The sequence below is a fragment of the Cynocephalus volans genome, chromosome 14 (genome assembly GCF_027409185.1).
Source record: "Cynocephalus volans isolate mCynVol1 chromosome 14, mCynVol1.pri, whole genome shotgun sequence".
Classification (NCBI taxonomy): Eukaryota; Metazoa; Chordata; class Mammalia; order Dermoptera; family Cynocephalidae; genus Cynocephalus; species Cynocephalus volans.
In genome coordinates, this window is record NC_084473.1 from 75,520,347 (window position 1) to 75,533,664 (window position 13,318).

The window sequence follows — 13,318 nt, forward strand, 5'->3', positions numbered from 1 at the left end:
GAAAGGTATGGCTTGACATTTACAGGTTGTGTTACATTTTGTTCTGCTGTGCTCTCTAATTAAAGCATTCCAGGTAGGAGTCTATAATGTACTGCCTCATTATTTTAAAACTTCCAATACTCAGAAAAGAACTGCTATGGAGAAAACCAATCACGAAACCAGTTCTCTCAATGCTGGGTGGTAGCTAGAGTGAGGACTCATGTAGAGTAGGATAGAAAATGAGAAAAGAGTTTGCACACTGATTTTTTGGGACTAATGCTCAGAAACTGAGCATGAAATGGTTAAAATGTGGCCACAAGCCAGGACACAGGCTTAAATGTATTCCACATGAGGTCTCACTGTGTAGTTTCTACCTTGAATTCAAGTTGGAAGTGACTGTTCCCGCAAGCATGGAGATAGTAACTTTTCAATCACTGCAATTCAGCACAGAACCCTAATTGCTGGTCACAGGAACTAAAACCTCAGAGCAAAGCTCCAACTTCAATCTCTTCCACATCACGTCACAAAAAGGAGCAGCATTCCAAAATGGAATCCTAACAGATGTTGTATGAGATGAAAGATAATGTTAATATAAGCATTAAAATATCTCATTATGTGTACTGTATTTCTCTATGTGTAAAAACATATTTTCATAAAATACTTTTTATTTACTCATTGTAAAACTCTCTCACTTTTTCCCTCAAATAAGGACAGCCCCTACCTATCACAGTCCATACAACTGAGGAATTGTCTGGCAAGGGAACAGAGACAGGAATAATTAAATTTCAGGATTTATGAATCTATTATTGTGTTATTATAAAGTAAAATTGCAAGTATTACCAAATCTTTCTAACTAGGATCACCATAAATGTCCACAGATTTTGAATAAGTCAGTAATAGAGTAAGATTTGTTTCTTGGCCCATAACACATCTTTGCTCATAAGAAAATGTTATGTTAAGTCCATTATAAAAAAGACTTAGTCCCAAGTATTGCATAGTTAATAAAGTGAAGAGATAGCACATAGAGTGGGAGAAAATATTTGCAAACCATACATCTGATAAGAGGTTAGTATTCAAAATATATAAAAACTCAAACAACTCAATAGCAAGAAAATAAATAAACCAATTACAAAATAAGCAAAGACCTGAACAGACATTTTTCAAAAGAAGACATATGAATGGTCAACAGGTTCATAAAAAAGTGCTCAGCATCACTGACCATCAGGGAAATGCAAATTAAAACCACAAGGAGCTATCACCTCACACCTGTTAGAAAGGCTATTATCAAAAAGATGAAAGAGAGCAAGTGTTGATAAGGATGAGGAGAAAAGGGAACTCTTGTACATTGTTGGTGGAATTGAAAATTACTGCAGCCATTATGAAAAACAGCATGAAGATTCCTCAAAAAATTAAAAATAGAACTATCATATGATCCAGCCTCTAGGTACATATCCAAAGGAATTGAAATCAATGTGCCGAAGAGATATCTGCACTCCCAAGCTCAATGTGGCATTATTCACAATAGCCAAGGTATGGAATCAACCCAGGTGCCCATCAACAAATGAATGGGTAAAGAAAATGTGGCAGATATACACAATTGAATACTCTTCAGCCTTAAAAAAAAGAGGGAAATTATGTTGTTTGCAATGACATGGATGAACATGGAGGACATTATGTTAATAAAATAAGCCAGGGTGCAGAAAGACAGATACCGCAGGGTATAATCTAAAGAAGTTAATCTAAAGAAGGTGAACTCACAGAGGCAGAAAGTAGAATGGTGGTTTCCAGGGGCTGGTGGTAGGGGAGGGAGGGAAAAGGGAGATGCTAGTCAAAGGGTTCAAAGTTTCAGTTAGACAGCAGTAATAATTTTTTGAGATCTATTACATACAAGGATTACTATAGTCAATAATAACGTATTTGTATTTCACAATTGCTGAGTATAAATTTCAAAGGTCTCACCACAAAAAATGGTAAGTGAAATGATGGATATGTTAATCAGTTTGATTTAATCATTCCACATTGTATACATATATCAAAACATCACACTGTACCTCATGCAATTATGATTTGTCATAGGGGGAATTGGTAAGGGGACACGAAAATCAACTACATTGTATAATGATAAATTAAAATAAAAAATAAATAAATTTTTAAAAATTAATATTAATAATAAAAATGATGAGGACACTATTAAAATACAAACTATTAGCAATTCCATTCCTGATACCCAGAAGCAAATTGGCACAAGTAAGCATGAAACACAAAAAGCCAGAGAAACATAGGAATCTAAGCACATATGAAGGAATTGAAAACCTATCTCACCATAGCAAAGGCAATTCTCCAGTTGTATTTGGCTTTGGGTTCTAAGTAAAGAACAACTGGAATTCCCAAAGGTTAAAATATAGACAGAGTCCCTACAATTGCTTATCAATTACTCCTTGATAGGTCCCCACCACTTACCCTTCCCCACACACCTTCCTAGTCTCATCTTCTACTGTTTTCCTTCTCACACAGTCTCCTCCACTCTTGCCTGGTAAGTTTTGACCCTAGGGTTTTGCCTGTTTTATTTTTTTCCATAGCATTGTCTACAATGTGATATAGTATATATATTTAATTCTATACCTATTAGACTGTTTATCTCATCCAAGGAGATAAAAGGGAATAAAATTATTATTTTTTTGAGGGCTATTAAGCCTACCATTTTTTCTGTTTTGGTTGTCTGTTGCATGTTGCAATGATATATCAGCCTAGCTGACTGTGGGCCCCACACAATGCTTGCCTTACAGTTGATCATGGTGAACAAAGATCAGTATAGAGGATTTTATGTGCAGATTCAAAAGTGTTCAATGTTTTGTTATTTAGCTCTTTAAGGTTACAGGAACTAAGAAATCCTTAGAAGAAAGGATGAAACTTGGAAAGAAGGTAGTGAATATGGGCAGCATTAAACATCATCTACTTACCTCTTTACAACTGCTCTGCCTCTGAAATCCTGACATATGATACATGGAACACTACTTATTATCACTTGATAGCAAACTATCACTTAGCTTAGTTTAAATGACTAGATTAACTTGTTTTTAGTTTTCCTTATGATAGAGAATCTGACATGGAGCACCTAAAGTTGGGCAGTGTTACATGCCATACTTATTTAGAGATGCTTTTGCTCCCTTATTGAGACTGGTTGCATTTAGCTCTGACTCACATCATCAATTCAATGATCAGAGGCCAGAGTAGCTATACTGATTTCATCAAGTGTCCCTGGAATAAACTGTTGTGATATAAAACAAAAATTACTGCTTAGGTTCCCTTTTCTCAGAAATAGCTTATGGGCTGAACAGACAGCATTTCCTAATGTACCCTCCAGTGCAGGAAAATCCTCGGTAACTTTTAGATGTGAAAGTATAGAACCAAAGAACAGAGCAGATGTTAACTATCAGAAACTCGTGAATGAGGGAATAAAGGAAAGAGGAACCATCATGAAGGAGCTAAATTGTTAAGGCAGCACTCTATAAAAAGTTCTCCTTAGCTAATGCACTTTCAGAGAGGCCCACAATCATGGCCCCATGGTCAGTTGAGGACCCATTTGGTCTTTTTATCTAGAACATTATGAGGGCTGTTTTTTACTTCATGATACTAGCAAGAATGAAAAAAAGAAAAAGAGAGAGAGAGAGAGAGGAGTAATTTAGAATGATTTAGTACACACTTTGCTGTGATTCACTCATATTATAAATACCTATGGAGGGCCTACTCTTTGCTCAGGTTGGGACACATTTCTAGTAATCACACAGAATCAGAAATGCTTTCTAGACTAGAGCTGTGACTTACCAAACAGCTATGGCTCCCAAGTCTGTGGCTTGGGAGAATCTTCCTTTCTGAAAAAATGGCTTACCATGAACTTTTTCTGCCTTCAAAGTGAACATATTAACAAAAAGAATACTTAAAGCATCCTTTGTTAAGACCACTCACCCTAAGAGCAGAGAGATGGTCATCTCCCAATTCTTCAAAGTAAAACTTCACTCTTTGCACAAACCTAAGTATGAATTTTTCTTTCTTCTCAGCTGGTAAAGTGTAGCTGAGGATCCCTTGCCTGGGGGTGAATGAACCATGCAGCACAGTATGCATATGCTGAATCTTGTCAATCATAGCCTACAATTCTGCATTCGTGTCTTGTTTTGTTTTGTTTGCATATCAATTAGTAACAATAAAATCTAGATTAGATTTTCGATCACTCTTAAGTAATGGGAGAATATTCCTGTCCTTATCCCTTCCATGGTTGAGTTTTTGGAAAAGGAAAGCAGACCACTGCTATTACTGCACTAAAGTGGATAAAATTGATCAAGATTGCTTGTTACACCAGAGTTGCATAGCTATTCACAAATAAATTTACATATAACACAGGCAATAAAATAAGCATTAACTGAAGGTTTAGAAAGCCCTAGGAAAGTAGGTTTAAAATTGTCAAATGTCTAGTAGCCCCAATATTCATCTTCCCCCAATATCTCACAAATAAGACACACAATAATAATAAAACATAAAACATCACCAACAGACAAAACAATACTGAGAGATAGCATGGCATAATCTTGGAACGATTATGGAAAATATATGGTAGGGAGAATTGGAATGTGAAAAACCTATCCTATCTTAAACCTAGCTCTGGCTAAACTCTCTGAAACAGGAGACTTTAAAAAGTTGGGCCTTTTATTTAGGCCTGAACGTACTATGGGTCCTTCTTAGATTCTTCATTATTGATACACATGTCTCCTTATGGTAAACATCTCCTTATCTCAACTAATTTCAGTGAGTATTTCCAAATACCTTGTTAAAGGACATTACCTTATAACCCAAATACCTTACTGAAGATCATTCCTGCTCTCTTTTTCTTTTTCTGTCTTTAATAGCTATCACTTAATGGTATAAAAAGACTCTAGTTTCCTAACTTTAAGTATGTTATTTGTGCACAATTACAACCAACATTCACAGCAGCAAAGCCGCAGGAAGGATGCTAAAGATCCTCCCTACTGACACTCAGGAGTTCAACATTCAGAGAGAAGAAATTGTATAAATCCTACAGGTAGAAGTTGCATGGGAGGAATAAATACACTAGAATGCCGTCTCCCCATCCTTTTCACTTATCAGACAGCTTTTCATTCTTCAAGACTCACCTCGGGCATTGTGTTTTCTGGGAAGACTTCTTTGACAGCCTCCCACCCACCCTGCAAATGTGCCACAGCTGAATCAGCTGCCTTGTGTTTGCAGCACGAAAACAACAATGGCAGCAGCAAGATGAATAGCCCGCAATTTTGAGTGCTTAACGTGTGCCAAGCAGTGTACTAAGTGCTTTACACACATTGCCTCACTCAATCTTTACCAAAACTTCATGAAGTGACATTATTTTACAGATGAGAAAACTATTATTTTACAGATGAGAAAACTCAGGTGTCAAGCACTGTGCTCAGCACTTTACATTATTGCTTCATTTTATCATCACAGTGATAGTTTGAAGCTATTGTGAGCCTGACTCTAAAGATGAGAAAATTAATGCTAGTGGGATTTAACTGTCTAATCCCTCACTTTTATCTCCATTATCACTATTAGAGCATTTATTCAAATGGAAACGATCTGTTTATGTGTCCTTTTCCCCTACGACACAGTAAGAGATCAAAGATAAGAATTGTACCTTATTTGTTTTTCAATTCCAAATTATGTGTTCAATGAACATCCACTTGCTAATGCAAACTCTTCCTGATGTCAGTCCTAAGATTCTTAAATTCCATATGGGTTTTAGTAAATAAATCAACTGTACTTCCTCTCAAAGAGGATTTAGCTTTTTATTTTTGCCACCACATCGCTGTCTCCCCAGGAGAACACTTCCAGTGGACACAGCCAAAGCCACGGTTGGCTTCTACCAATGACTCTGTCAGGCTTTAGGGCAGGAACTCTATTCTATTGGAGCCCAAAGCATTATGTCCTTGTCCTTAAGCCCACTAGAAGACTCTAAAACCATGACCACTAATGCTGGTTGTCCCCAACAATACAGTCACAACTCTGCACTCTACAGTCAGGCCTGTAACACTGGGGAAATAGCCAAAGGCCTGTGCTACTACTGTCTAACCCCTCCTATGAGGGGCTAAAGAAAGCTCACCCTAGACACTGGCCTTTCTCAGCCTCTGCAAACTTTGCCTCCAAGGAAGCAGAGAGCAGAGGAAACGCTAAAGCAAGCCTCATCAATGTGCTTAGATTAGTTTCTTCACAATATAAAGGGCAGGATCACCCTTTCCCTTCATGACAAAAGAGTATGACATTGCCTAATGGCCCCCAAACGGGAATCACAAAAATATCAACACAGTCTCAAATTCTTCTCTTCTATCCCTGCTCACCTTGTCATAGCCATATAACACGTTCATGTGAAGGCAAAATGGCTATATAGTACCTAAAAGCACATAATGAAAGTTAATATGAAGAACGTGTCAAGAGACGACTAACTACACAGTTGTAATGAAGAAAAGCCCTTTTCCTGTAAAGCACCAGTGTGGGTGATAAACCACGGAAACTCTCCTGTGCTGCTGAGGATTTAAACTTTGCCACTAGTGCCAGGAGCATTAATCCTGCTGCCTGCATGGCAGAAAACACATCATCAAACTGACAGAACGTTGCTGAATTTTCCCGGAGTGCTTTTCCTCTCATCTCGATTGAAGATTTAAATCTTTTCTCTGCATGATAAACAAAAACAAATGGATGAAAAATGGCTTTAAATCTCTTTCCAGCAACTGGGAGCATTAGAAGTTTATGAATGAAGCTGGGCCTCCTGTACTTTCAGAGTCTGTAGAGACTGATTTATAAATTAACTGGTTATGCATTGATCTTTGCTCATTATTTCTTGAATAAATCTCTTTTGGTGAATTATCTGCATGCTAAGCCTAGAAAGGCACCTTTGTGAGTCTGGAGTCTGGCTGTTTCCAAAGGACAGCAGTCAACATCCCTGTACTGTATAATGGATCACTATAGACCTTTCTGTCCTGGGAATAAATAATTTTCAAATTCATTTACACATCTATCTCATTATTTCTAGGTCACCAATAGATAATTAAGTTGGCATCAGTAAATTAAGGTGTTAAACATATTTTATATATTTATATTTAGTCAAATATATTTTATAACAGATTTTGGATTTAAAGAATGGATACACTTTCAACTATTTAAATTTTTTATCTTCTTAGCCATATCATTTCATTTCTGAAGTAAATTGTGTAGGGACTTTTTAAGTAGATTTAAAATTAAAGGTACTTCTCAATTATGCAAATTCAAGGGGAAAATTGAAGGAGAGAGATGTTTACATTGAGCTATATGGTCCTTGAGGAAGTATATTTACACATTACAGCACCACCAGGAAATACTTCTGGGAATGAACACCTTTTTCCCGTCTATGGTTTGAAGGAGTTACAGGTTTTCTTTTTCTTAGTTTTTTGTTTTCTTTTTATAATAATAATAATAATAATAATAATAATAATAATAATAATTTGGCTTTGCATTAAGATTTGCTGACCTGACCTTTTACGTGAACACAAAGTGCTAGATACTTTTGTTGGCTACCAGCAAATGGGATGGGATGAGGGAAATATAGACATTCTTGGCAAAGTTCTTTATGATAACGATTTGATTTTTTTTTTTTTTTTGAGAAAGAATCTTGTGGGGTTTTTTGTTGTTGTTGTTGTTTTCTGTTGGGGGTTTTTATTGGCCCAGTTTCCTTATTACTTGCTGTAGTTTATTTTGTATTCATGCAGATTAGGTTGCAAGTATGCTTCATCTATTAAACTGAAAATGATTGTTTAATCAAAAAGAAGTTTCAAAGAAGAGCCACAGTGATATAGGCTGCTCACTGTTGCTGTGTGTTGCTTTTTAATTCAAATATGCTAGTCAGCCTTACCACCAGGCCCAGTCTGGTTCATGGGGCTGCAAATCGTCTTAGGCAGCTAGATAAGGGAGGCGTCACATTGATGTCAGCATATAACATAGACACTGAGCAACACCTCCAGGGAAAACCAGCAGCTTGAAGATTTACATTTGTTTTCTCTCCTCTCCTCCTTCTCTCCATTTTTTCATCTTCCAGATACAACTGAAATTACCTAGGAAATGAAAAAGTAAAGAAAAAAAACATAGGAATGGAAATTTTTTAAAAATATAAAAATGAAAAGAAACCAATCACAAAAATTTAAAATAGGATATAAACATTCTTGTTAAAAATTCAAGGCAGCTAAGGGTGACATAAAATTATAAGAAAAGAAACCAAGAACCTTGGAATTTTTGTCTTACCTCAATGCATGTGCATTTACTCAATAGCATCCCCTATGAAAGTGAAAAATCCTGAGATGTGATTTGGGGAATTAACCAGGGTGAGGGAAGGAGAGAAAAGGGGCAGGGAGAGAGTCACATAATCATAATTTATTAATAATTACATAACTTATTAGAAGTAGACACTGAAGACCGGGGCAAAATTCTACTTCATAATAGAACATGCAATTGTCCTTTCTTTCTATATATTTGTCTCCCTTATGTAACTTACCAGGAAAAGGATAACTATGGTCTGGGGTAAGAACAAGGATATTGGCACTCACTGCTTAGGTCTGAAAAACTGTAGGCCATGGGAAGCCTTTTCTCTTCTAGGAAAAGACAAATGGACGAATTCTATCTATTCATTTAGTCTACGACTTGTTGGGCCCACTCTGTAACAGAGACTGACATAGGTACTACAGCCATTTGAAGAATCAAAAGGACACATGGTCTGTGCCACTGTGAGTTGCTCTGCACTGACCTTTCACTCTGTGGGAATCTCTAATCACTACTCATTAACTATACCAAAACTAGTATTATTCCTCCCATTAGACAAGGTGCCAAGTTTGGAGTAAGAAATGAAGAAGGAATGTAATGCATTTCTTCAGCACCCACTAGAGCCCAACAGTTCCAAATTGTTACAGGAAGAAAGAGTGAAGATGGAAAACAAGATACTGTGAGGAGCCAAGCATAGAGTTAATGGCAGCCAATGCAAACAGGCTAAACTCCTTTTCTAAATGTGCAAATTGGTCCAAAATATGGAATTAAACCACATGCCATCTATTTAATACAATAAGAAGTAAGAGACACAAATTTGAGGAGAAATATTAAGTGAAAGCTAAGGTAGAAATATTAATTTCAAATGAACATGAACTCAAACAAAATGTATATTTGAGAAAGAAAAGATCACCAGTAAATAAACGAAAGGAACAGCACAAAAAAGCAGAATCATGCATGAAATTGTATTTGCTTGAAATAAATAAAAAAGAATAATTGATGGAAATGCCAACGGGAACTGACAAGAATACTATTGTAATAGGTACTTTCATACTTCTTTGCTCAGTCATTGTTAGATCACTTACTTAGTCACTCAACAGTTATCTCCTGGAAACACACTCGATGCAGATATTGTGCTAGACTTCAGAGATACAGTGATGAGCAAGATAAACATGGGCCCTGCCCCATGGTGCTTACAGCCTAGTGGGAAAAACAAATGCTGATCAAATGATTAATAAGAAGCAAAATTTTTTTTAAAAGGGTAAACAAGAAAATGAGCAGAGAGGAAATGAGGGGAGCATGAGATAGGCAGTCAGAAACATCCTCTCTGGGGAAATAAAATTTAAGTGAGATCTGAAGGACAACTATGAATTACATAGGTGAAGAACCAAGAAACAACCCTCCCAGGAATAGAACAGCATGAACAAAAAGCTAGAGAAAACCATGTGGCTAGAGTGGTAGAGAGTGGAAAAGTGAGACTGGAGCGTTAAACAAGAATCACATCATAAATGCCTTCTTAGTCCTTGGTAAAAAGATAGCATTTTAATCCTAGTGCAACAGAAAGCCATTAGAAGTTCTGAGAAGATGGGTAAATTTAAAATTATATATTTTAGTATTATTCTGGGTACTGCATAATGGACAAAAATGGAGGCTGAGGTACCAGATGAGGCTTTTTCAATAGTCCAGGTGAGAGATGTGAATGGGCACAGTCTATATTTGATGTTAAAGTACAGGACCTAGTGATATTTCCGATGTACTGTATCCTTTTGATCAATGAAGTAGTTGGTAATGCCACTAGTGAGATGAGAATTACTGGGATAGAAACATGTTGGAGAATCAGGGATTCACTATAAACATATTTCTTTTGAGATGCCTGCTATGGTCTGCACGTTTGTGTCTTCCCCTGATTCATATGTTGAAAACTGATCTGCCATGTGATAGAATTAAGAGGTCTGGTCTTTAGGGAGGTGATTCGGTTATGAGTGTAACCTTCACTAATGGGTTTAGTACTCTTATAAACGAGGCCCAGGGGAGCCTATTCATCCCTTTCTCCATGTGACTAGTTTCCACGTCTGTAAATACCAAATATATGCTGATGCCAAATATATACTGATAATTTGGAAGTTTTTATCGCTACTCTGCAGCTCTCCCTGTATCTGAGATCTATATTTCAGTTCTCTGTTTGTTAGGCATTGTCTTAGTCTGTTTGGGCTGCTGTAAAAAAAAAAAAAAAATACCTTAGATTGGGTAATTTAAAAACAATAGAAATGTACTGCTCACTGTGCTGGAGGCTGGTAAATCTAAGAACAAGTGTATGCAGATTCAGTGTTTAAAAATGGCCCCCAATATTCCACACCCTAATCACGAGACCTGTGATATGATGCCATATCAATCCTGTGACTGTGCTATTTACATAGCACAACTGACCTTAAAATAGGGAGATTAGCCAGAGGGGGCCCAGTGTAATCACGTGAGCCCTTCAAAAGTCAAGACCATTCCCAGGTTGGTGGGAGAAAGACAAGCTAGAGAGATGTGAGGAGTGAGAAAGACACACCTACGTCCTCTCTGGTTTGAAGATGGAGGGGGCACATGAGAAGGCCTGTGAGCAGCCTCCCGGCTCTAGACCAACCACCAGCAAGGATGCAAAAACCTCAAGGAAGTGGAGTCTGCAATGACCTGAGTGAATCCAGCCCAGATAACACTTTGATTTTGGCCTTGTGAGACCCTGAGCAGAAAACCTAGTCAAGTTCACACGGAATTCTTACCAACAGAACTACGAGTCTATTATGGGCATTGTTTTAAGCCACTAAATTTGTGATAATTTGTCATACAGCAATAGAAAAGTAATGTCACTGGGAAGACCCCAACCTCATCTGCTGAGCAGTAGATTGATTTCCTCTTCACTGGAAGCAGACTGTTGTAAACAAGTTACAGAATCCATAGGTAGGCTAATCAGAAATCTTTAACAAGATCGGGAAATACCAAATATACTATACAGGTCCTCAAGAAAGAGTGATATCTAGATTGAAAATCAATAAAAATAGCCGCTGAGGAAACAGCTGAATAAAGAAAGCAAGCAACAGGAAACTTAGAAATCACTGTGATTAGAAAATGCTTAGAAGTGCAAGAGAGGACAGCATATCCATAACACAGGAAGAGATTATTTTAGAAAGACGAATTGAGATCTTGGCAATGAAAATGTGATTATAAAAATAAATTCAACAGTTGGACGGAATACCTGAATGTGTGAATTTGAGAAATTAAGTCAAATGGAAGATAGCCAAATATTTTTCCTAGAATTCTGTGAAATAGGAAACAGTCATAGGAAATACGAAAGAAAAAATTAAGAGACATAAAAGATTGCTTTAGAAGTTTGTGATGGTTAATTTTAGATGTCAACTTGACTAGATTAAAGAATACATAGAAACCTGGTAAAGCTATCTTTCTGCGTGTGTCTGTGAGGTTGTTTGCAGAAGAGATTAGCATGTGAGCCTGAGTAAGCTAGGTAGGAAAGACCAGCTCTCAATATGGGTGGGCACCTTCCAGTCCACTGGGGACCTGCAGAGAACAAAAACAGAGAAAAAGCTGAATCTCTCACTCTATCCACTGGAGCTAAAATATACTCTGCTCTCCTGTCCGGGGACATCAGAACTCTTCAGCATTTGGGCTCCAGGATTTACACCAGTGGCACCTCCAGGCTCAGGCCTTTGGCCATGGACTGAGAATCATACCATCGGCTTCCCAGATTCTGAGGCTTCTGGACTTAGACTGAGCCATGCTACTGGCTTCCAGTTTGCAGATGGCCTATCGTGGGATTCCTCAGCCTTCACAATTACATGAGCCAATCCCCTACTAAATCCCTTCTCATATATTTATATACATATCCTATTGGTTCTGTCTCTCTGAAGAACCCTGACTAATACAGAGTTCTGACATAGGAAATAGAGAATGAAAGGCAATGAAAGACAGAAAGAAATATTGGAAAAAATTCTGAGTTAAAGAAACACAGGATACGTCCAAAGGAATTATGCACTCACTTGTCAGAAAAAGAAAACTCTCTTCTTTCTGTCTCTCTCTGTAATACCTAGAAATATCATAGAAAAATTCCAATATAACAAATATTTCAGTATAACAAAGGTAATGAAAAAATGTTTAAAAACTTTCACAAGTGACAAACTCAGACTTCTCAATCTTAACACTGGTTGGAAGAAAATAGTGAACGAAGTAATATCTCCAATAAGATATGAATGTAATGTTGAAGTTAGAATTATTCTAAACCTATTTAATCAATTGTTCAAGTTGTCCAAGTAATAAGTCTAAATAAAGACATGTTCAGGCCTGCAGTCACTCAAACATTCCTCTGCAGGACTTCCTACATTGGATTAAGAGTGGACCTGTTCACAGGAAGCCCCTGATTACAGAATCTGGTAAAACACTTGGGCCCTGCAGCCCAAACACAGGCAAGAAGACATTGCCTCCAGCAGGGCTAGCAAAGAAAATTTTAAGGCTCAGAAAAGCAAACATTCCTTCAGGGTGATGGACTATTTCCTGAATTGTAAGATTATTTTATATGGCTGTCCCAGTTAGAAATTGTGTTCACTTGCTAGTAACAGATATCTCCAAAATAGGGTTTATCCAAATTAGTCAGTCTCTCTCTTTCTCTCTATCCTTCCCTCTTCCATCCCTGGCTCCCTCCCTCCCTTTCCCCTCCTCCTGTTTTTCTCCCCCTTATCTCTCTGCTTCCAAAGCATCTTCTCTTACTTCTCTAACACGAAAGAAAGATTTCTCGAAAGAAATCTGGAAATACTTCCAGTTTCCTAATGTGCTATCCTTGGGTTGTGACCCTGATGCTCCTTTCTCTAGCAGATGCCTGCCAAAAATCCAGGACAAAGAGGTGCATAGCAGCTGAATCAAAACCTTATTAAGAGATTTCTCAAAGCCCTCCAAGTAAATTCTAATTTCCCACCCATTGTCTGAAGCTGTGTCATGTGTAACAACAGAGGAGACTGAC